Source organism: Emys orbicularis, chromosome 2 (genome assembly GCF_028017835.1).
Source record: "Emys orbicularis isolate rEmyOrb1 chromosome 2, rEmyOrb1.hap1, whole genome shotgun sequence".
NCBI classification, from domain to species: domain Eukaryota; kingdom Metazoa; phylum Chordata; order Testudines; family Emydidae; genus Emys; species Emys orbicularis.
This window is the reverse complement of record NC_088684.1, coordinates 73988018-74010326: the sequence shown is the minus strand read 5'-3', so window position 1 is coordinate 74010326 and position 22309 is coordinate 73988018.

The window sequence follows — 22309 nt, the reverse complement described above, 5'->3', positions numbered from 1 at the left end:
TCTATAACGTGGAGCAAAAATGTGTATGGTTAGCAATTGTTAAGGACTGAACCTTACTTGCCGATTTAGCATGCATTTCCTCTTCTAAAAGAAAGCAGAGACTCACAGTAAAGGGTGGGGCTACTTGGCTATCATCACTGTCTTTCTCTGCAGGCACATTGAAAAAGCTGCATTGTCTAATGCTGGGAGCAGGATATCTGAAAGAAGCCTTTTAGGACCACTGTAACTAGGTTTCTACCAGGTTCAGTGGGCTGAGCTATCTGAACTTCTCCTTTAGATAAGTGACAGATCCTCCGACTCCCCAGCAGTGGCTTATCACTAATTCCCTTCTGAGCTCTGCCTGTGTGAGTGCATGTACTGAGATCAATGAGGCCTATATGGAATATTTGCAGATAAGTGTTATGGTAGCAGAACAATAGGGGACAAAGTGGGTAAACTTAATTTCCTAACTCAGTTTAATTAGCTGCTGTTCAGTCACTTGCCCTTATATTTTATGATTATTGATCAGCTGTTTTCTGGCTCCCTTCCTCTGGTCTGTGCACAGATTGAGCTGTCAGAATTTCAGAGCAGGGCCTGCAATTATGCAGCTCTGCAATTATGAAGGTTGCATTAAGGCAGCTTTGGTGGGTGTAGGGGGAGAAGGCAACTTCCTCCACTGAGCTGATGGCATTTGTATATTTATGGGCACACATGCTGGTTTTATGAGATCCTGCAAGAAGCAGACAGGGTTGCTAAAAGTGACTGGCCATTCAGAATGTCAATTTCATGCTGGTGTGTCATGTAAATCTTTCACTACTGCTTTTGCCGCCATCCAGGAGAACCACCATTCTAATAAAACCGAGGATGGCAATAAGGTGCTATGTTACAATATCCAGTTCCAGTATCTTTTCAGCAGAAAAAATAACCCAGGATGGTAAAGGTAAATGTAGAGACTTTATATAATGGACTTGAAAACTATATTGTATTTGCCATCCTCTTCACTGGACTAGATCAACTGGAGGTACTAGGCTTATTTGCGGAGCCCACTTCATCTGGTGGAAGAACTGTGGTTGACGTATTTTGTGGAGTGATAGTTTTCTTGATCTCTCAGAGTATGTCTACACTGCGAATTGAGGGTGTGATTCTCAGCCCAAGGAGACATACCCACGCTAGCTCTGATCCAGATAGTGAGCTAAAAATAAAGTGCATCGGCGGCACCGTGAGCAGCAGGAGGGGCTAGGCTAGCTGCCCTGAGTACGTGCCTAGGGTCTCAGACAGCTATGTGATTAGCCCCTCCAGGCTACATTCTATGTTTAGCACTCAAGTCGGGAATTACACCCTCACCTCTAAGTCTAATCATACCCTTAATGAACAAGACACTATGATATTATATCACTGGCCTTTGCTACTTCTGTCTTTTGGAATAGTATCTACATTTAGAATTGTTATATTTTCCCTTGCACTTTTGATTTATTGTAGGGTTTTTTCTTTTAGAGACAGATTGCAACGGGACTACTTGTGGAATAAAGCACTACTCAGCATGAGTAATGCTGATGGAGTCTAGTCCTTAGTGATGAGAGAACTCTGGAAGCTTTGTGGGGTCTGATTCAAATAGATATCCAAGATATGGTGTATTTTCTGAGAGGTATTCAGACTTAAGCATACCTCTTGGGTCTGAAAACCAGGCCGAAATTGTGTGAAGGTTTGCTTTTGACCAGTTTGGAAATGCTGCAGGAACAGGCATATACAATTAGAATGATAAAGGACCCAATTCCAGTGTTTACTCATGTGAGTAGTCCCATGGGAGTCAATGAAACCAGTTGTAATCAGTGGGATGAAGCCATTAACGTCAGTAGGACGACTCATATGAGCAAAGGGGTGCTGCATTAGGATCAAGGTGTCAATTTATGCTCATTCTCTAATACTCTTTAAAATGCAAATAAAAATATATAGGTTAAATAATTGATCACAGAAATCTGAATAGAAGGCATAGAAGGTACATATTTTACTTGAAGTTTCTTCATCTTCGAAAATCATTGCATTCATTGATTGACAGATATTTACTGACAGATTTGGAGAATGATCATTCTCTGTTTATGGCTGTTAGACATTAATTTTGTTTGTTTTATTCTCTGTGAATGAGCTTCTGCCCCCTAAACTCATGTTGAGAATTTAGTCCTGCAGTAGTCCCATGGAACTCAATTGCTCTATGTGAGGAAGGGTGCCAGAAACTGGCCCTATTTTTGCTGGGAAATTTTGTCCTCTCTAGGAAAACCTCATTTGTCTTATACAATTATTGTCTGGCTCTGCCTGTTTGTGGTACATCCCTCTCTGCCACAGGTTGGAAAACATGTGGGCAGAAAGTCAGCGAGTCTGAGCCTAGTCTACACATAACATTGTCCTGATTTAACTAAATATGTTTAGAAACTGATGTAGCGAAATTGGTGAGTATCTCTTATGGGGGCACAAGTGGGTTTAAGAGTGTCTCAAATTGATTTAGCTTAACGACATCAGTTTCTAAAGCGATTTAATGAAGTTGGTATAATTGTCCTGTGTAGACAAGTCCTTATTAAATATATACCTTTTTAAAAGCCTTTTTTTCCTCCTTTGTAGTGTCCCCAGCAATTCTCTATCCAGAACGGCTGCTCTTGTTCTGTCAGCAGGAGTCTACAGTATTCCCAGTCCAGACTTGCTTGGGAGGTGAGAGACAGAAGCTGGGTCTTCACTACCATTGCTCCTTATTTCTTCCTTTGTACTTCCTCTTCTCACTCTTGTAGTAGTTGCACACATTGAGCAGAACTCCATTACTGTGTGTTTACAACAACAGTGGTTGCCCATGCGGGTCACTGTGTTTACACTGTGAGAGGTTGTAAATACTTCTGTCAGTTTGTTATAAAATATGACATTTTCAGTGGGGATGTGTGTGTGTGTGTGGGAACCCTGCAATTGTGGAAAAATCCTACTGATCTGGAGATTTCCCAAGCCTCACTGCCAGGTGTCCTGTACTCACCAGAGGTCTTTCCTCATACGTGGAGCACTGGTTCATGATCGGTAAACAGGAAAGCTTGTGACATATGGCAGAAAATCCAAGGAATTGTATTCCACATAAGTCTGAAGAGAGTGGGTGGTGGGGGAGGGCCAAAAATTTAAAAAAATATATTTAAATTCAGGTTTTTTTCTGCCAAAAGCATTCCTGGCACCCTCAGCAAGACTCGGTGATAACTACTGGTCGAGATCTCCCTAACAACCGTCTCTTTTGTGTGGGCTTGTATGTTAAAACCACATGACTTTCAGGTCTAAAAGTAGGTGTTTTATAAACACAGAAATTACTGCAACTAGCTGAATGAATGACTTTCCCCCCCTTTGTAATAATAATGTCAGAGCTGTTATTACGTTTGGCCCAGGGAACAAATTGGAAGTTTTTCTTAGAAGGGAAGTGCTTCCAACTCCATGTCTCTTTCAAGAGTTCCATTCCCATATACTTGCTGGAAACCTTTCAGGAAACCACATTCCCTTTCTTGTCCCTATTCAGCAATGTGTTCTGTCCCAGCCAGAATAGTTCTCAGACCACCTCATCAGCCAGGCCTGGGAATGGAATGTGACAATGAGGGGGCAAAAGGGTTGGGGTTTAGAATCTGTCTTTATGCTGCATTTAAGGAGAAACATTTTTTTTTCTTATGAAAGGGCTTTCTACATCCATAAGCATGTTTAGAAAGATTTGCAGTTTCTAATTTCCTAGTACGGAGCAGGAAAAGAATGTGGGAAAAGTCACATGATCAGCTTGTTTAAATCAGCATATCTCCACTGATGTCCTATGAAGCTGTGCAGATTGACACTAGTTGAAGATCTGGCCCAATATTTTGAATTTGCTCATTCTGTTGCTGATCATCACTGGCTCTAGATGGTAGCCAATCTGCGACGGTACATGCTCGTGTCTGAAATATCAATATGCAGAAGATGTACTGAAACTTTGCTTTCGTTACATTATCTAAGCAACAACAACTAAAGAGAACTAGGTGAAGATACTTTACTCATGTTATAAGAGTCAAGGCAAAAAATCAAAGGGGGGCAGGAAGGAGAAAGGGGGACAACAATTAACTATGACTGACTGAGAAGACAGAATGACATTAGCAGTGGAGAAATTTAAACCTTTTTTTTCTCATTGCCAAAAAGCCCAAGAAATACACATTTAATTTTGGTGAGAAATATTCTGATCAGTGTGTTTATCTATCACTGCACTCTAGGCAATCTAGCTTGGGTCAGGACAAGTCATTTTTTGGTTTTCGTTTTGTTTTTGTTTGTTTGTTTAAATTAAACAATTCACAGGATAATTCAGCCAAGTATGTCAGTTGGCACAAAGTTGGGTTATTGGGCAACACCACCATAACACAGAACAATCACTCCTCAGCTTCTGTGGCCACAGGGACCGTTAAGCTTTTCAAGATAAATTTCCAGTCACAGTTGTTAGGATAATTGTACAGTTTTGGTTTTTTTTAATCTTTTGACTGTTTTGATTGTGTTGTGTTTGGGTGATATCCCTACACCACCGTTCTCTCAGACAAATCATTTATCCTCTCCGAGTTAACCTGTTTTTAAAATGGGAGACAATATTATTATTAATATTATTGAATAGGCATATAAGGGGTGAAATCCTGGCTCCATTGAAGCCAATGGCAAAATTCCCATTGCTCTAAATGGGGCAGGATTTCACCAAAGATGTTCACTCCATAAGGAGTGGGTACGGATTGTCATCTCTATTTTTAAAGATTTGGAAACTGAGGTTCAGAAATGTTAGGACCAGATTTTCAGAGATGGGCATCTAATATTTTGCCACCAAGTCCATATTTGGGCACCTAATATGTGGTCACCAAGTTATTGAAAGGTGTAGGTGCCTAATGATGGATTTGGGTGCCCAACTTTAGGTACAGAAATTTGAAATTTTTGGCCTAAGTGACTTGGATTGTGGAGCTGTGATTAAGTGGACAAGGCATGAAGTGGGAATTGGGAGACTAGTTTTAATCTCAGTTCTGACACTGAATTTTTGGGTGTCCCTGAGCATGTCATCAATCATTTTGAGCTTCAGTTACTCATCCGCAAAATGGGGGTAATGATATTTAGCTACCTACTAGGAGTGTTGTGAGCCCTAACTGAATAATAGTTGTGAAATGCTATGCAAGAGAAAAGTCATTCTGAGGCTAATGAATTGCAAAGATGGGATTAAAACTGAGGACGTTCTGTATCTGACCACTATGTTCATTTCTCTTAGACCTTTAGAGGGCTTTAGAGAGATGCTTCCTCTTGCAGCTTTGGCAGTGAAAATTTATGAAATGTATGAAATTAATGGCTTTTAGAGTTTTTGCACCCTCTCAGTCTATGAAGTTTGGGGAAAAATAGAAGTCTTTTGCGTTTGTGCAAAACCGAAAAATAAACTAGTGGAAATGTTTCACAAAAACATTTTCACCAGCTTCACCTCTATCAGCTATATTGTGAACTCAACTGGATTTCAAATTGAGAACGATGAAATTGTGATGGTATTTGTCACCTTTTATTGTCATATTTGATACAGCTGTATTATGACATTCTGTAAAAAAAAAAAAAAAGGTTCATGGTAGGTGGAAATTTTACTATAGTAAGGAAAATACCAATAAGAAAAAAGAGTTAGCTTAATTTCTATGTAATGTCTTGGGAGAAAATAACAAGATTTCAAAGATTAAAATAAAAAGAGGAAAAGTTTAAAACTTTTGAAGAACTGGAGTTCCAAGGAATAGAACATGTATTTTCCATTGACAGTCATGAAGCTTAACTTGTAGTTGACTTGTCTCAAAGAAATGGAGTGGCGAGGTTTAAAGAGTATTGCAGTTGATTAATTTACCACCCCCAAATCCGTGTACGTAGTGAGGTCCATCTAAAAGGGCACTGGCCTGGGAGACCTGAGCCTTGAGTTCTGTTCTCAGATCTGCCATTGACATGCTGTTTGACTTGAGGTAAGTCAGGTAGGCTCAAATGTTCAAAAGTATCTACCATTCCCTCATTTTTTTAAATTTGGTGACCAGTTTAAAGCACCCAAAGTTAGTGGCCATTTTTTAAAACGTTGTCCATAATCCCTCTCTGCCTCAGTTTCCCCTTCTATAAAATGGGGCTAATAGTTTTCAACCATCTTTCCAATGTGCTTTTATATCCTGGAAGAAACACTGTATATAGGCGCTAACAAGTAAGAAATTGTATCAAGGCAATCTTCCCTCCACCCAAGGAGGCCATCAGATCTACTCCTTAGTGTGCTTGCACCAGTGCACCATAAGCCACTCCACTCTAGGGGCTGACCATTCTCCCCACACAGAACTACCTTCTGGCCTGAGGAAGAAGAGCTCAAACCTGGTTCTTTTGTGTGTTTAGGCAGAGTTTGAACCATTCACCACAGGGCATCCCAAAATGACATGTTTTAATTTTTAGATCCATACATTATCCATTACAGTAAGATACTGAAGAGAGGATACCTCCGCTTCTGGCCCTGTAATAACTGGGGCTTCAGACTTGCTTCCTTGAGGATGTGGGACCTCCTTTAAATAGCCAAAACTTGTACAAAACTTTTCCTTCTACTTATGTATAAATTGCTATGGCTAGCTTTTCCCTCCAGTGATGCTATGCCTGTTAAAAAAGAAAAATCGTTATAATGCGGCAGTTACAGAGAGCCGGCCAGGAAGTGAGGTATGTATGTATGTGTGGAGGGGCTTTGATTTACAACAGGAGGCAACACATGTTCTTATTGCCAGGATAATGCTGATTTTACTGAACATGTCTTGATTGCAGCAGTTAGAGGACAGTTAGGGACTGTCTGCTTTTTTTTTCTCTTTCAAAATACTAGCTTGTGTATTGCAGTGAGTTGGAGGGAGGGAGAGGGGGTAAAGATGGGTTCATATTTATAATTGAGGTTAATTAGCACAATGATTAGATGATTAGACATCCACTTTGGGTTTGGAGAACATGCCTGGACCTAATCTTATCTGGTCTCAAAAGTAGAGTAATAGATTAATATTAATAGTAATATTAATTAATAAGAATAGATTAGTAATATTGTAGTATGATACGAATAATCATACTATAAATAATGCTCCCCAGTAAATGCTCCCCACTCTTTTAAAGCTGAACAGGAAATAATTTTTCCAAAACCAGATGTAATATGGGGTTTGGGTAAAATCACACTCATGTATTTAGACCCCATTCAGACCAGTCAACCAAATTGCGTTAGGCTATTTTAGCTGAAACTGAGTTTAAAGCAAGATTGGATGTGGGTTTCAAACTCGGTTATGGCCCAGAGACACACAGCCTGAGTTTGTGTTACTAAAATGCTTTACTTGTGATAAACCCTGATTACATAACTATCCTGCATATGAACAAAGAGATGCTCAGATTCTACTGTCAGCTGTTCCACATTAGATGGAACCATCTCTTTTACAAGTCCAGTATTCTGTTACCAAATGAGCAAGCCTCTAAATCTCTCCATTACAGATTCTTATTTAAAAACTGAAATGCAAACTTTGTTACTGTGCTATAGTATAAAGAAGTAGTGGGCTGCAGTGGATAGAGCACTGGCTGAGAGGCAGGAGACATGAGTTCTACTCTTATCCCTTCCACTGATTTGGTGGGTAATATCATGTAAGTCATTTAGCTTCTTTGTGCCTCAATTTTCCCAACTGTGAAATGGGGGTGGGCCAGAACCATTTTCCACTGAAGTCAGCAGTAGACTCCCATTGACTTCAGTGAATATTGGTTAAGTGCTTTGAGATCTATGAATGAAAAATGCTAAGTATTATTTATAGTACAACATTTTCCCTGGCTTGCATTTATTATAATTACCTGGCACAATCAGATTTATTGGAAATCTCTCTCCTCTGCCCAGATGCATCATCCCTGTTATAGAGCTAACTTGTCTTATCAACTTTCTTCATAATCCTCAATTCTGATCACTCCGTATTTCTTATTTTTGTTTGGGTTGTATACATTTCTTTGCAGTATTATAAAGACATACTGTTTTTCCCCACATGTAGTATAGTACAAACTGAAAAGAAAAGATTAAATTATAAAAAGTTCTCTGCATGTAAAATAACATGTATTAGTTGATGCACCCCAGAGAGATACAACTGTCCAGCAGCATTAAATAAATACATAAATAATAAATTAATAATAATAATTAATAATAAAACGTAAAAATAAAAAATCCTTTAATTAATGCATAGCACATTGGACTATATCTGGAGAACTCCACAGAGATTAATTGTTTCTCATCCCTTTCCTCTAAAAGTATAAATAAAAATGCTAATGCCTTGGACACAGGGAGGAGACTAAGGCTAGGTCTACACTACCCGCCTGAATCGGCGGGTAGAAATCGACCTCTCGGGGATCGAATTATCGCGTCTCGTCGGGACGCGACAATCGATCCCCGAATCGACGCTCTTACTCCACCAGCGGAGGTGGGAGTAAGCGCCGTCGACGGGAAGCTGCAGAGGTCGATTTTGCCACCGTCCTTACAGCGGGGTAAGTCGGCTGCGATACGTCGAATTCAGCTACGCTATTCGCGTAGCTGAATTTGCGTATCTTAAATCGACCCCCCCCGTAGTGAAGACCTGCCCTAAGTTTTAAAGGTCTGAGAGATGCATATGCAGGCCATAAATGCATAAGGAAAGACAATATTTAGGGATATTTCCAGTTTTGGTATCCACTAAATTTTACATTTTCTTGGGCTTCCTTTGGTCAGCTAAACACTCTGGGTGAAACTTTCCCAATATAGACAACCTAAATTCTGCCAAGAAAACACACACATACTCAGCAGCGGGTTAAGGCAGAATCATGGATCTGGGCCTTGGGCTTGGAGGGGGCCACAACACCAGAGAGTTCAGATCCAAGTAGGGTGACCAGATGTCCCGATTTTATAGGGACAGTCCCGATTTTTAGGTCTTTTTCTTATATAGGCTCCTATTACCCCCCACCCCCTGTCCTGATTTTTCACACTTGCTGTCTGGTCACCCTAGATCCAAGGATCCCTCCTAGATAGTGGTTTAGCCCACTATAGGGCTGTGGAGACAGAGGTAGGATTGGCAGAGCGTGAGTCAATAGTATTATGCGAACCTTTGCAGGGTGTGGATGGGCTTGATTAGTTGTTTGAGTCCCTTTGGTTTGTAGGAGAGCTGTTGATTGGATTGAATCCAGCCACCTATTTAGTCATAACCTGCTGATGCAACAGGTAACTTTGTTCCCCGATGGTTACCTTTCCATGCAAAGCAAATACTGTATTCACAGTGCAAAGTGGAAAACAGGTTGATGGCACATGAACCTCTCCACACTAATGCTTGTATTTATGTGCAACTATTTATTTTGCATGCACAATGTATATTTTGCAAATGCAATTACTTGTTTGCATTTGTATCCACCTAGCTTATCGGCTAGGGTTACCACATTTCAACAATCAAAAAAGAGGATGGGAGGAGCCCCACCCTAGCCCCGCCCCTGTCCTGCCCTAGCCCCGCCCCTGCCCCTTCCACTCCCTCCCACTTCCCGCCCTCCTCAGAACCCCCAACCCTCCCCCCAACTCCTTCTCCCCTGACTGCCCCCTCCTGGGACCCCTGCCCCTAACTGCCCCCCAGGACTCCACCCCCTACCTAAGCCTCCCTGCTCCTTGTCCCCTGACTGCCCCCTCCTGAGACCTTCCCCCCATCCTAACTGGTCCCCTAGGACCCTACCCCCTACCTGTCCCCTGACTGCCCCAACCCTTATCCACACCCCCACCCCCAGACAGACACCAGAGACTCCCACGCCCCATCCAACCACTCCCCACCCCCTGACAGCCCCCCACAGAACTCCCGACCCATCTAAACCCCTCTGCTCCCTGTCCCCTGACTGCCCCCTCCTGGGACCCCTGCTCCTAACTGCCCTCCAGAACCCCAACCCCTACCTAAGCCTCCCTGTTCCTTGTCCCCTAACTGCCCCCTCCTGAGATCCCCCCACCCTAACTGCCCCCCAGGACCCTACCCCCTACCTGTACCCTGACTGCCCAAAACCTTACACCCCCCAACCCCCAGACAGCCCCCCCCGAACTCCCGACCCATCCAACCCTGCTCCCTGTCTTTTGACTACCCCCTCCAGAACCTCCCTGCCCCTTCTCCGGCCCCCTGGCTCCCTTACCGTGCCGCTCAGAACAGAGTGCTGCAGAGCGGCGCGCTGGGCAGCGCGGGGGGAGCAGGGGGAGGAGCTCCAGACTGTCGGAGGCCCGATGCGGCCGGCGATCTGTGAATGCAGGGAGGGGGAGGGAGAGAGCCAGAGGAGGGGAGTGATTTCAAGCTGCAGGGAAGAGGAGGGGGAAGCGGAGGAGGGGCTCTGGCTCTCGGAGCCCCATGCAAGTGGCACGATCCGGCCGGCTGCCCTGTCAGCCACGCGCTCTCTGCATTGGGGGGAAATCCGGACCTTTACGCATTCCCCTTGGACGCTATTTTTAACTCAAAAAAGCCGGACATGTCCGGCAGAATCCGGACGAATGGTAACCCTATTATCGGCACAATTTAGTTGTCTGTGGTTGAAAATGTGGGCCTGTTTGATTTCAGAGGGGCAATAAAGCAGTAAAATTATAAAATATAAAGTGTGTACAGGGCAATTGCTTTGAATACATTTAGGACATTTCTGATTATAAAGTTGTCCTTTAGGTAGGTCTCTGGCTCTTTGATTTTCACTTGCTCTCCCTTGACTTTTCCCTTTCTTAGATAAGGCATTGTGAACGGCATGAGGTATATTGTCATAATCAGTAACACAGACTTGTCTGGACCTCAGGCAATAGGTCTGCACTACATCAACCAATAGAGAGCAGACAGCATCTAAGAATGCATTTCAAATAAAGAAGTTTCTTCTATCTGTCAAATGGAGCTTCCTTCTGTTGTCTTTGCTGGAGGTCACATTGCTGGTCAACCTCCTCCAGAGCTGGAGAAATTCCTCAGAAGATCCCTTGAATTGCATTTCTATTATAGATTAGGCTCCATTGGTAGGGCCATGCTATTTACAAGACACCCTGTGGCTTCTGAGAGGTGACATGGCTTTGGAATTCTGGTCCCAGGTGAAAAGTAAAGTGCTGTCCTGGCTGGAGAATGCAGTCAAGAAGGCACATCTAATTGATTTAGAGAGGATCAAATGCTCTGTGTAAACAGTGTTTTCACAATGCAGTCCCCTCATTAATTAGGCATCCACAGGAATGTGTTAATCAGCAAACAGTTACAGGGCAGCATCAATCTTTTGTGGCCAATAAAAACTGCAGATGACAAGACCCTGAGAATAATTTGATATTTAGAGGGATTTAAGCCTAGGTTTTCTCTGTCAAAAATCCATATTTGGGATCCCTAATAAACAGCCTGATTTTCAAAAGTGCTGATGGATGCTAAGAAATTGAAAACCAAGCCACTTATTTGGGAGCCTAAATAAGAATTTCAGAGCTTAACTAGATGCTCATTTTTTAAATTAAGCTTCCAAAGCAGAAACAGACAATATTACAAATACTCTAGTGACTTACCTTGTGAGACACCAAGAAGGTTTTTTTTCCTGTACCAATTATGGTTCACTTCCTTGCTGTAAAATGAGATTTTTTGCTGTCTTTGGTAAAAAGACAGTTACCAGAATCTGTTCTTTGGTTGGGGTTGAGAAGAAAACGAATTGTATAAGAAAGAAAGATTCTGTCCCTGAAGACAGCCAAAGATTAAAAAAGAAAGAAAGACATGAATGAATGGAGATTTTGATGTGTGTTTTATTGTCAAACCAATTAATCTTTATTAACAGCAATTAAAACATATGGAAGAATAATATCTTTGGGTTTTAGTTTTCCATCACATTTTCCATCTGCTATCTGCAAAGCATTAGAATGCCCGCTTCCCATGAGGTGCAGTTCTATGACATGGATGTTCACAGGAAATAATAAGGACTTTGTGTGGAGTATATAGATTGTATCTATATAAGCATCTGTATTGTATTTTTGGGGCCAAACTGATATACTCAAAAGAAGCTGTGCTGATGTAGGCCAGCTGACGATCTGATGCTTTATCTTGGAGAAGATCTTCCACCAGTGATGATAATTACTCCTTACTGGTGCTTTTAATCTGTAGATCTCCAAGCACTTGACAAAGCAATGGTAAATATCTTTATCCACTTTTTACAGCTTGGAAAGCAGAGGCACAGAAAAGTCAGTCATGCTGCAGATGAATAGCTGAGCTGGGAATACAATCCACTGACATGCTGTCTGAGTCAGGCCTCTTGACTTCAAATCCAATGTGCTACGAACATGCTGCTTTCCAATGTAAATGATAATGTCCTACATAGAGTGAATGTAGAATATGGCCCTGCTTTCTGAGGATGCGTATAGGAGGCTAATTACAATTATGGGCCCTGACACAAAGGGATCTGTGACAGTACTACTTCACATGGACATAAAGGTCTGCATAAACGGATCTCATTGCCAGATTGGGGCCCAGGGACTTCTTTCCCAGTGAAGCTTTTAGGGGCAGTTACAGTCATTAATTACATGTTTGTCTATAACCTAGCACAAAGAGGCTCAAGCTGTTTGAGGCCTTTAGGGTTTACCATAATACAAATGTTAAATAATAAGGTTCTGGATGTCTATACAAGGCCACAGACAGGTTTTAAAATTTTGTTCCCCAGCACAGAATCCAGCTAGAATCTTAAAATGTTATATTTAGAGATGGGAGCCAAACTACCTCTGTTATGAACACTTCCAAACTTTGAAGGGGCTCAAAATCTAAATCTAGACCCGCATTCAATTTTTTGCTAAGGGCCTCTGTCTTAATAAGGTGCTGAACCAAAATCCTGGTTCTCAAACTACTCCCCATCTACATTTGGGGTATGTTTACACAGAAGCTGGAAGGTGTAATTCCCATTGTGGGTAAACTTACATACACTAACTAGTCTGCTAAAATTAGCAGTGTGGCTTAAACCCATCCCCATCAAACTGGAGAATGCTATTTTTGTGTTTCCATCAAAAAATTTATTTTCCAGCAAAATTCTCAGAAATGCAGACTATAGTAGAAGTGAAGACTCAGACTTGGTTGTATTGCAAAGATGAGTTCACAACATTTTCCTTTTTTTGGTTAGATATAACAAAAAACGTCTTGCAAGAAGAGGCTTACAAATTCTATTTCAATAAACATAACCATGTAAGTCTGGCACTTGAACGGCCTCTATTATTTTTATCTGCTTTTGTGTTAGATCACAAAGAGAGCGACTAAGTAAAGAACAGGATGTTTTGAACATTGAACTCTGGTGCATTACCTAATACTGTCGCTGCAGATTTCATGTAATTTATCAGCAGGTGTCAAGAGCATCACAAAGAGCACGTTAGACATCATTTAATGTGTTTAAAACTGACACACACATTCATAACTCATTTGTAAACTGCCATAGCAGTCAAAAGTTTTAAACTAGTACTGCAACACTCTAATATTTCAATCAAATACAGTCTGAATATCCTTGCAAGCCACTTTAGATTAAAACATTATTGTTCAAACAGCTGGAGAAACGATGCATTGGGAATTTTTACTCCTCCACACTTCTTTGGGGATATCAGGAGTGAGCAGTCCTTGTATTTCTAGTTACCTACTATTGTGTGAGACATTTGCACAAAGGTATTGTGTGGGGAAGGATCCATGTGCCCCACAGTTTTTTGCAGATCTGTTCTGCAGTTTGGTCCCAAGTTTGCTGGTCTTGTCCAGTGGAAAGTCATTGGTACAAAAATAACCCTTCCAAATAATCTAGGTGTTGGGGTCAGTAGCAAGGAGCTTTAGCAGAATTGTAAGGGGAAATTTGAAAAGCATCTGCCTGCACAATGCTTGGTCAATGCTGTTCTTCCTTTTATTTTCAAGAGCAATGAAATGTACATAATATAAAAATCAAGTAAATAGTAGGCCCATGTTAGTGATGCCTGGTTAAAAAGGGGTTAGGCCTAGATTCACAATGGTACTTAGATGCCTAAATGCCAAGTGCCCACGTCTGTGTTTAGGTGTCTAAATCCTAGTCTTAGGCTCCACTGTAGTTCACAAAACTCTCATTGAACAAAGCTCCCTAAGTCACTTGTCAAATAAGTTTTTGCAGTAAAATGTTACCTTGGTGCCTACGTTTTTGCCTGTGAGCACGCACACTTCTGCCTCACTAAAGGCATCCAGATGCCTGTCTCTCAACTAAGCCCCAGAGCAATTCATGAACTGGGAACAATACATGTTCACCTGTCTAACTTGTATGCAGGACCTGATCTGGTGGATGTGTGCCGGGGGTGGGGGAGGGGAGGGGAGGAGAGGAGAGAGAGAGAGGGCGCATTGTAGCCTGGTGGTTAGAGCACTCACCCAAGATGTGGGAGATCCAGAGGCCAGTCCCCTCCCCCACTGAATCTTTAATTATTTATCCACAGTGGAACAGCTTCAACAGGAAAGATTGAGGGAGCCCGAGATCAGACTATCCCACAGCCCAGTGGTTAGAGCTGTTAGATTCCTGAGAAATTGTGGATCCTTGTTCAAATACCTGCTCCCCTTCAGGAGGATGGGAGACTTGAACTGGGGGGCTTCCACATCTGTGGTGAGTACATTAAGCACTGGGTTAACACTTATGAAGGATGTCCTGTTCCTCCCCCCAGCTTCTTGCAAAACAACCCCCTTAGGCACCTATCTACAAAGAGGGTCACAGCTGAGAATCACTAGCAGAGCTAGGTGTCCCCCTGCAGCCAGGATTTAGGGGCCTAGCTCTGTGTCACAGAGTCACAATCTCGGTGCTCTGAATGAAGCGCAGCCAGGACTGTGGTGCAGTGTGTCTCCCTTCAGGGCACACTCAGTAGGGCAAGAAGCCTGCTTGGCTTCGGCACTTCCTGGGTCCGACTTCGGAGTGTTCAGCACTCCTGTTCACACCATGAGCTCCCTGCAGCAAGTCCACCTTGATGGAACACCCAGGGAAGACTTGTACACTCCCAAAGCACCATGCACCCCAACTGAGCTGTCAGAAGAGACTCTCAAGCAGTGTTTTCATAGAATCATAGAATATTAGGGTTGAAAGGGACCTCAGGAGGTCATCTAGTCCAACCCCCCTGCTCAAAGCAGGACCAATCCCCAGACAGATTTTTACCCCAGTTCCCTAAATGGCCCCCTCAAGGATTGAACTCACAACCCTGGGTTTAACAGGCCAATGCTCAAACCACTGAGCTATCCCTGCCCCCCCACCTCCAAATAATTTTTTTTTTGGTGCTGGGCCTCTGCCAGCCCCCAGCTGCAGCAGCGCTGGGCTCGCCTTAGAATCGTTTTAAAACAGAAGAGTTTATTAGTCATTTCGGAATACACCATAGAACAGATCTTGTCATCACAGAAACCAGGAACATTCAGTAGTCCATCTTGGGAGGGCCCAGAGCCCGGAGCCCTCACCCCTGAGCCCCAGCCAGCACACTGACCAGCTTCCTGCAGCCCAGCATCAGACACACCTGTTGCCCCTCCTCCATCCTTTATCTCGTTTCCCAGGCAAAAGGGTCACCTGGTCTCCACCCCTCCGCTTGCTCCCACTTGTCGCAGCTGGCTGGCTCCTGGTGAGATGCCCCCGACCACCTATTGCCAGGTTATGGAGTGCTTTGGCCATTCTCTATGTGCAGGCAGCTAGAGGCAGCCACACCTGCCCATTAGGGTCTCAGGAAAAATCACACACCCTTGTCCCACCACCTAGGTCTTTGTGTAACACGCAGGGGAAACTGAGACACACAAAGTATTAAGAAAAAACCTCCCATTTCATCACAGAGGGGCAGGACTTAGCAGACATGCTGTGGTTGGCATCTCCCATTGGCTAGTTTAGGCACCTTCCCACCTAGCATGTTGGCTTTTGGGAATCGCAGTTTAAGGCACCTATCTCTCTCCATTCATTTTATAGGGAGCCAAAGTTCCTAACGCAGGCTTTGTGAATCCCATTGTTGTTCCTAAAAGTTAGATGTTGTGATGCTGAGCATCACATTCCCTAATTACCTTTGTGAATCTTATTGTTGGAGATGTGAAGTGTCCTGACCTCTAAAGTCCAGATTCTGATACCCTTACTCAGTCTGAGTAGTACCATACACCTCAAGTAGTCCCATTACTTTCAGTGCAACTACTTGAGGAGTAAGGTACTATCAGATAGTATTTTCAGTAAGATCTTCAGTTGATCACTGCCCTTGGGGGTGTGGGGGTGGGTTCCAGGTTTGGCGTGCTAATTTTTCTGATTGTGAATGTACACTTGACAGGCTGAAATACACATTTGTGCTAAACATGTACAACAAAGACTTGATTTTTTATGATCAAGTGTGCCTTTTGATATAAAAATATGAATAAACCCAAGGTGGAAGAAAACCCTTTGTAATTAGGTAGGAGTGTAATAGTAGGGTGGGATCTCTAACCTCCAAGATGAAAACTTAGATTATAACCATACCAAAGAGAACAGATGCTGGACCTATTGCTCTTATGCTCAGCTCTGTCTTAATGATTCATTTTCAACACCCTCTTCATGCTTCGCGCTCTCTGTCTCCTGGCTACTAGATACGTTCTTCCACGGTCACTTAGCACTGTCTCCTCTCATCTTACCATCACATAATGTTCTCTGTAGACAGTCATTATCAGCTTTATGCTCACTTATTCTCAAACTGGTGCCATTATTTCCATGGATGGCTTAAGAACATGAAGCTCCCTGTCTCTTCCTACATATCATCTTTCTCCAGAATTGATGATTCATGATCAGGTGGGACAAGACAGATTCCTAAAAGAATTGAGCAACTAGGCTAATGCAATGTGTCTGTATGGCCTCTCTTCATATAAATGTTAGTGGTTGAAAACACCTGTTAGGGTACCCAGTCCACGTTCCTGCCAATATAAGATTGATCCTTGTACATTTACTAGTGCTTTGGCCCAGAGTAATTTTAAATTTTGCAGGCAAAACCAGTCTCGTCGTGGTGATGAGGTATCCCCACTTTGCACGTACATTGCAAATGTAAATCACTACACGAGGTGTAAAGCAAGGGGGATTGAGATCCTACAGAATCATCATAGGCAACTTCTCTAACAACTGAGACAAAAAGTGTGCCTCCCTCTGGTCAATAAGTAAGAGTGAGCTGTGCTACACTCTTTCTGCAAATAGCTTTTAATGAGTCATCTCCACCCTTTTGCAGGAACTGTGGATCTAAGGCCTTGGCTGCACTCGGGACTTCACAGCGCTGCCGCGGCAGCGAGCGCTGTGAAGCACGAGTGTAGTCGTGCTGCCAGCGCTGCGAGAGAGCTCTCACGGCGCTGTATGTACTCCACCTCTCTGAGGGGAATAGCTTGCAGCGCTGCAAGCGAGCGTGCAGCGCTGCAGGCTCTGATTACACTGGCGCTTTACAGCACTGTACTCGCTGCGCTCAGGGGTGTGTTTTTTCACACCCCTGAGCGCAGCAAGTTGCAGCGCTGTACACCGCCAATGTAGCCAAGTCTCTATTGCCCAGCACCTTATGTAATCATCTAGGGACCAGTTTTGCAAGGTTTGAGCACTCTGAGCCTGATTCAAAAAAAGTACTGAAGGTTGTGATTAACTTTGAGCACATGAATAGTCTCATTGATTTTAATCACTTGCTTAAGTGTTTTGCTATAGGGCTCAGCAGCTTGCAGGATCAGTAGTTTACCCTAGTGCAAAGTGAGTTTAAAATGCTACCAATGATGGTGCTGGGCAAAGGGTGAATCAGTTCCTGTATTGTCATTGGTTGCCACGTTGCCAACTGTCATGATTTTATTGAGAGTCTTGTAATATTTGGTGTTTTTCTTAAAGCCTTAGTTCCAGGAATCATATAATTATGTGAGAATCTGAGCATTCTTTTTTTTTTTTAAAGGAAAGTCTCTAGTCCTGGTGATTGTGGAGAAAAGCTTAAAAACATGAACCCTAAAAGCTCAAAAACCAAACCCAAACCCTACATTTATTTTTAAAAAAATCTCTTGATTTTTGAGGCAACCTCATGATTTTTTTGGAGCCTGATTCATGATCCTTGAATGTTTGGAATTGGCAATTCTGCAGCTGTGCTGTTCACCAATGATGCTGACATTTCATTTTGTGCACTAAGAATACCCATAGTGTGAAGTCCTTGGGCAGGGACTGTCTTCTTTGTTACTTGTCTGTACAGTGCCTAGCACAATTGGCACTACTATAATAATAATAATAAAAAATAAATTATGAGGGTGAAATTCTATTTTTAGATACCCAGATATGGCTGCCATTAAAGTCCTTATTTGCAAATAAAAGTGAGTCTGTTTCAATTTAACATTTATTTACATTCTTAAAATTGGCACCAGGAGAAAAAAACCCCAATGTTTTGGTCATTGGAATTGGCATTAAAAAAAACCCAAACCCTCAATAAGCAATTAGCAAACACAGCTATAGTCAACTTGAGGCTGGGTAGCTCATGTGAACTTACTATAAAAATAAATAAATAAAAAGATCCCTTTCTCCCTTTCTTATTCTCTGATAACTCAGTTAGTAATGACTGTGTAGGCGGCAGGAGATCAGAAATAAATCTCTAACTTGGATTTAGCACAACTGGGTTCAGCTCCAAAGCAAACTGCCTGCTCAATGAAGCAATTTGTATTTTACAATGACAGCAAATGGTAAATCTGAAAATCAGGAAATCCTACATGCTATTGAATCAGAGCACAGGCTGGTTTGTACGTCATACTTTGATGAGAAGACGTCATGGCCTCTGCTTTTTCACACTCTTATTCCAGTGACGCAAACAAGAGGGATTCAATTTTCATAGGGTACTTCTCTCTGGTTTTTACAATCTATGTGTAATGACTAATTGGCTGTGTTTTCCAGGCGATTTTATGTTGCTTTTGCTCCAGTTACAAGTTGTACTAAACCAGTATATCCTCAGGGACCTATAGACAGTCAGCATTTTCAAGTGATATGCAGCATTCCCCTTGCTTTTAAAGTGTAAAACATTTACAAGTAAATTTACAAATGTATTAAGAACATTTCCCTAGTTGGCTATTAGTGTTTCTCCCCCTTTCTTTTGGGAACTAACACCTACTGGCCCCTCACCTTTCACACACTGCTTCCCTGTTTTTCCCTTTCCCCCCTCCCCTGTTCTTTCCCTCCCTTTCCAGTTTAGCAGCACAAATTTCTGTTTGTGCCAGTGGGGCGGCCTGGCGAGACCACAATTGCTCTACCCCACAGATTGACGAGCCCTCAGATGCCGCTTTACTGTACATGGCAGCCACGCTGGAGCCGAGGCACATCTGGAGTGGAGTAAGCTTACTAAGAAACAGGGGCCAGCTTTAGCTGGAGCCAGTGGAACTGAGAACAGTCGATGAAAGGCAGCCCTCCCGCCTCCCCCTTCCCCTTCCCCTCAGTCCCTGGGTAGATTTCCTAATGTAAACAGAGTTGGTGGGGGAAGAACACAGTAACTCTTTGCTGAATGTTTGTCATTTAATGTTCTTTATCTACTTGAGGTCAAAATAGTGCCTTAGTAAAACAGAAGCTTTGCTTTTAATCAAAATAGCTAAAAGCCGTACACATTACTGTTGAGAAAAAAAGGCTCGCTTTTGTGTTATTTGTTCCACTTTATGGTAATTTGGGGGATAATTTCATTATCTGCAGCCAAATTGGAAACAAGCTGTTGTCTATGCTAATGATACCAATGCATTATTTATGTACAGTAGGCGTGGAGTACTTCAAACCACAAGTGGACTGAATTTCTGGTTACAGCTGTACCGCTTTAACTGGATGACTTTTTTTATATTTGCAAAATGTGACTCTTCTTTTATTATCTGGAAATGAAAAAGATTATGGATCGCTGACTTGTTTTAAAAAATGGTGAATACCTTTTACGGCCCAGCGCCAACCTGCAGCCCAGTGAATGCTGTGCCTTCATTGCTACAAAGAGAGGACATGCTTATTTTGGTACAGATGAACTGATTTTCTAATCAAGTCAACTGGATCTTTGAATTACATTATTTATAAAGGAATGGGAGACATTTTTTTTCTTGTCTGTTGTCAAATATCAGAAATCCTGAAGGGGATTTGATATCTCTTTTCTGTTTAATATCATAGTTATTTAAAAATATTTTATAACAATATTTAAGAAATAAAGTTAGTTTTTCAGAAGCAATTAAAATAGAAAACATATGAGTAAAAACAGCATTTTCCATTTAAAAATATGTTGGTTTTCAGTGGATAGACAAGAGAAAGACTTTTCTTAGATTTTCTATGTTACCACTTATGATAATTAAAATGTAGTGGGTGGGATTTTTGAAAGCGCACAATGTTGATTTAATTCTGCTTTCATTGAAATCAATAGTAAAATTTCCATTGACAATAGTGGAAGCAGAGATAGACCAATGCTGAGGATATTTGCAAATCCCACTCAATAAATATATAAAACTTGTCTTCATACAAGAGCATATGTCAGCCCCCAAACCTTTACATTCACAGACTGAGAAAATCATCCACTGGCTGCAAAATCTTTGTTGAATGTCAGAACTTCATCGACTCTCAAATATCCCCAACCAAGTTGTATGTTTAAATATTTAAATGTGCCAAATTGTAACCTCAGATATGAGCATGTGGCTTCCATTGCATGGTAATGAAGCCCTGTCTGTGCATCAGAGGGCAGAATTTGATATGTACAGTAACTCACAAAGCAGGCTAGGCAGCAATTCTTGTATGGTAGTGATGCAACAAATCAATAGGGCAGCCCAAATGGAGTTTCTGTAATTGCTGTTTTTTTATGAGACTGTGCTGATATGAAATAATATTTGTAGAATAGCTATCAGGCTAGACTGCATAGAGGTTCCCCCCCACAGAAAATATTTAGGTGGCGTTTAATAATTTCCTTACAGGAATAGATTTTGTCTTGCTTTTCTGGGAATTGAAGTCCTAGTAACAGAGGACCACAGTCTGCTTGGCTCTTACATGAGTTGCACAGTGGCGGTGGTGGTGGGAGAGGTGGGGGAGAGTGTATGGAGCTTTCTCTCTTGCTCAGCCCTTGCTCAAGGTAGGATTGCAGTTCCTCCTTGCTTCTTTGGGTGTGCGTAGGCCCCCAAAGGGGATGAGGAGTGGTGAAAAAGTGGCTATCCCACCTACGCATTGGCAGCCGGGGAAGAGAGGAGTAAGCTGCACTCTACAAAGTGGTGTAGTAACATCTGTGCGCCTGGAGCTCCTGGAGACAGAATGTCCCCAGGTGCTGCTCCTGGGGTAGGGTGACCAGACAGCAAGTGTGAAAAATCGGGACAGGGAGTGGGGGGTAATAGGAGCCTATATAAGACAAAGCCCCAAATATTGGGATTGTCCCTATAAAATTGGGACATCTGGTCACCACCTTGGGTGGTGCATCCTTTACTATGGGCTGTGCCTGCATGGCCCAGTTGAGTTCAGGGATGGTTATGACAGTGGCAAGGGTTTGTTTCTGGTCAAATTCTCTGGAAGGAAAAGCTTTCCCTGTATAGAAAAGTCAATGGAACCAGTTTCATGAGTTGAGCTGGTCAGAAAAATTCAGATGAAACATTTTTGCTGTGTAATTTGCTGATTCATCTAAATCTAAACTTTTCACGGAGAATGTTTGATTTTGATGGCATTCCGATGGAACCGAGGCAAGGGCCAGGTTTCCTGCCCACTCGCCTGTCCACCTCTGAGTCAAGGCTTCCAGATTCTGAGGCTGCAGGGCAGCCTGCCATGTAGACTCCCTCTGAGTCAGTGACCTTAGGTCTTCTAGGTTTTGAAACCTGCCTGGCACGCTACTATAGAAATTTTGTTGAAATCGAACCATCTCTGTGAAACATTTAGATTTCAATTAATTGGCAAATTCTGACAAAAAAAAAAAAAAAAGTTTTGTTGGAATTTTTTTGATCAGCTCTACTCAGGAGTAAGGCAAACTGGATTTGACCCTTAGAGAAACAATTGTTTCTTCAAAAATAAAATAAAACAAAAACCGCCTTGAGGGTGAGCATGGTTACTTCAGTCCCACTAACTGGTCACTCAAAACAATATGTTAGAGTTGGGAGTAGGTGTTCTTACCTCATGGAGACATGGGTATATTAGTTTGAGTTGGGGTTCAGCTTCATTTCTGACATGATTTCATGGTTTTAATTGATTCACAGATTTCATGTTCCTTTTATTTAGTGCCCATTTGATATGGTTTCAATTTCAGGCTTCACAGTATGGCAAACACAGTGTTCATGGAGTCTAAACCAAAATAGGAACATACTCTTGGTAAATTACTGCCCATTTAGTCCTTTGCTCTATTAAAGTCATATTAATAACATATCCTCAAACTTGAACA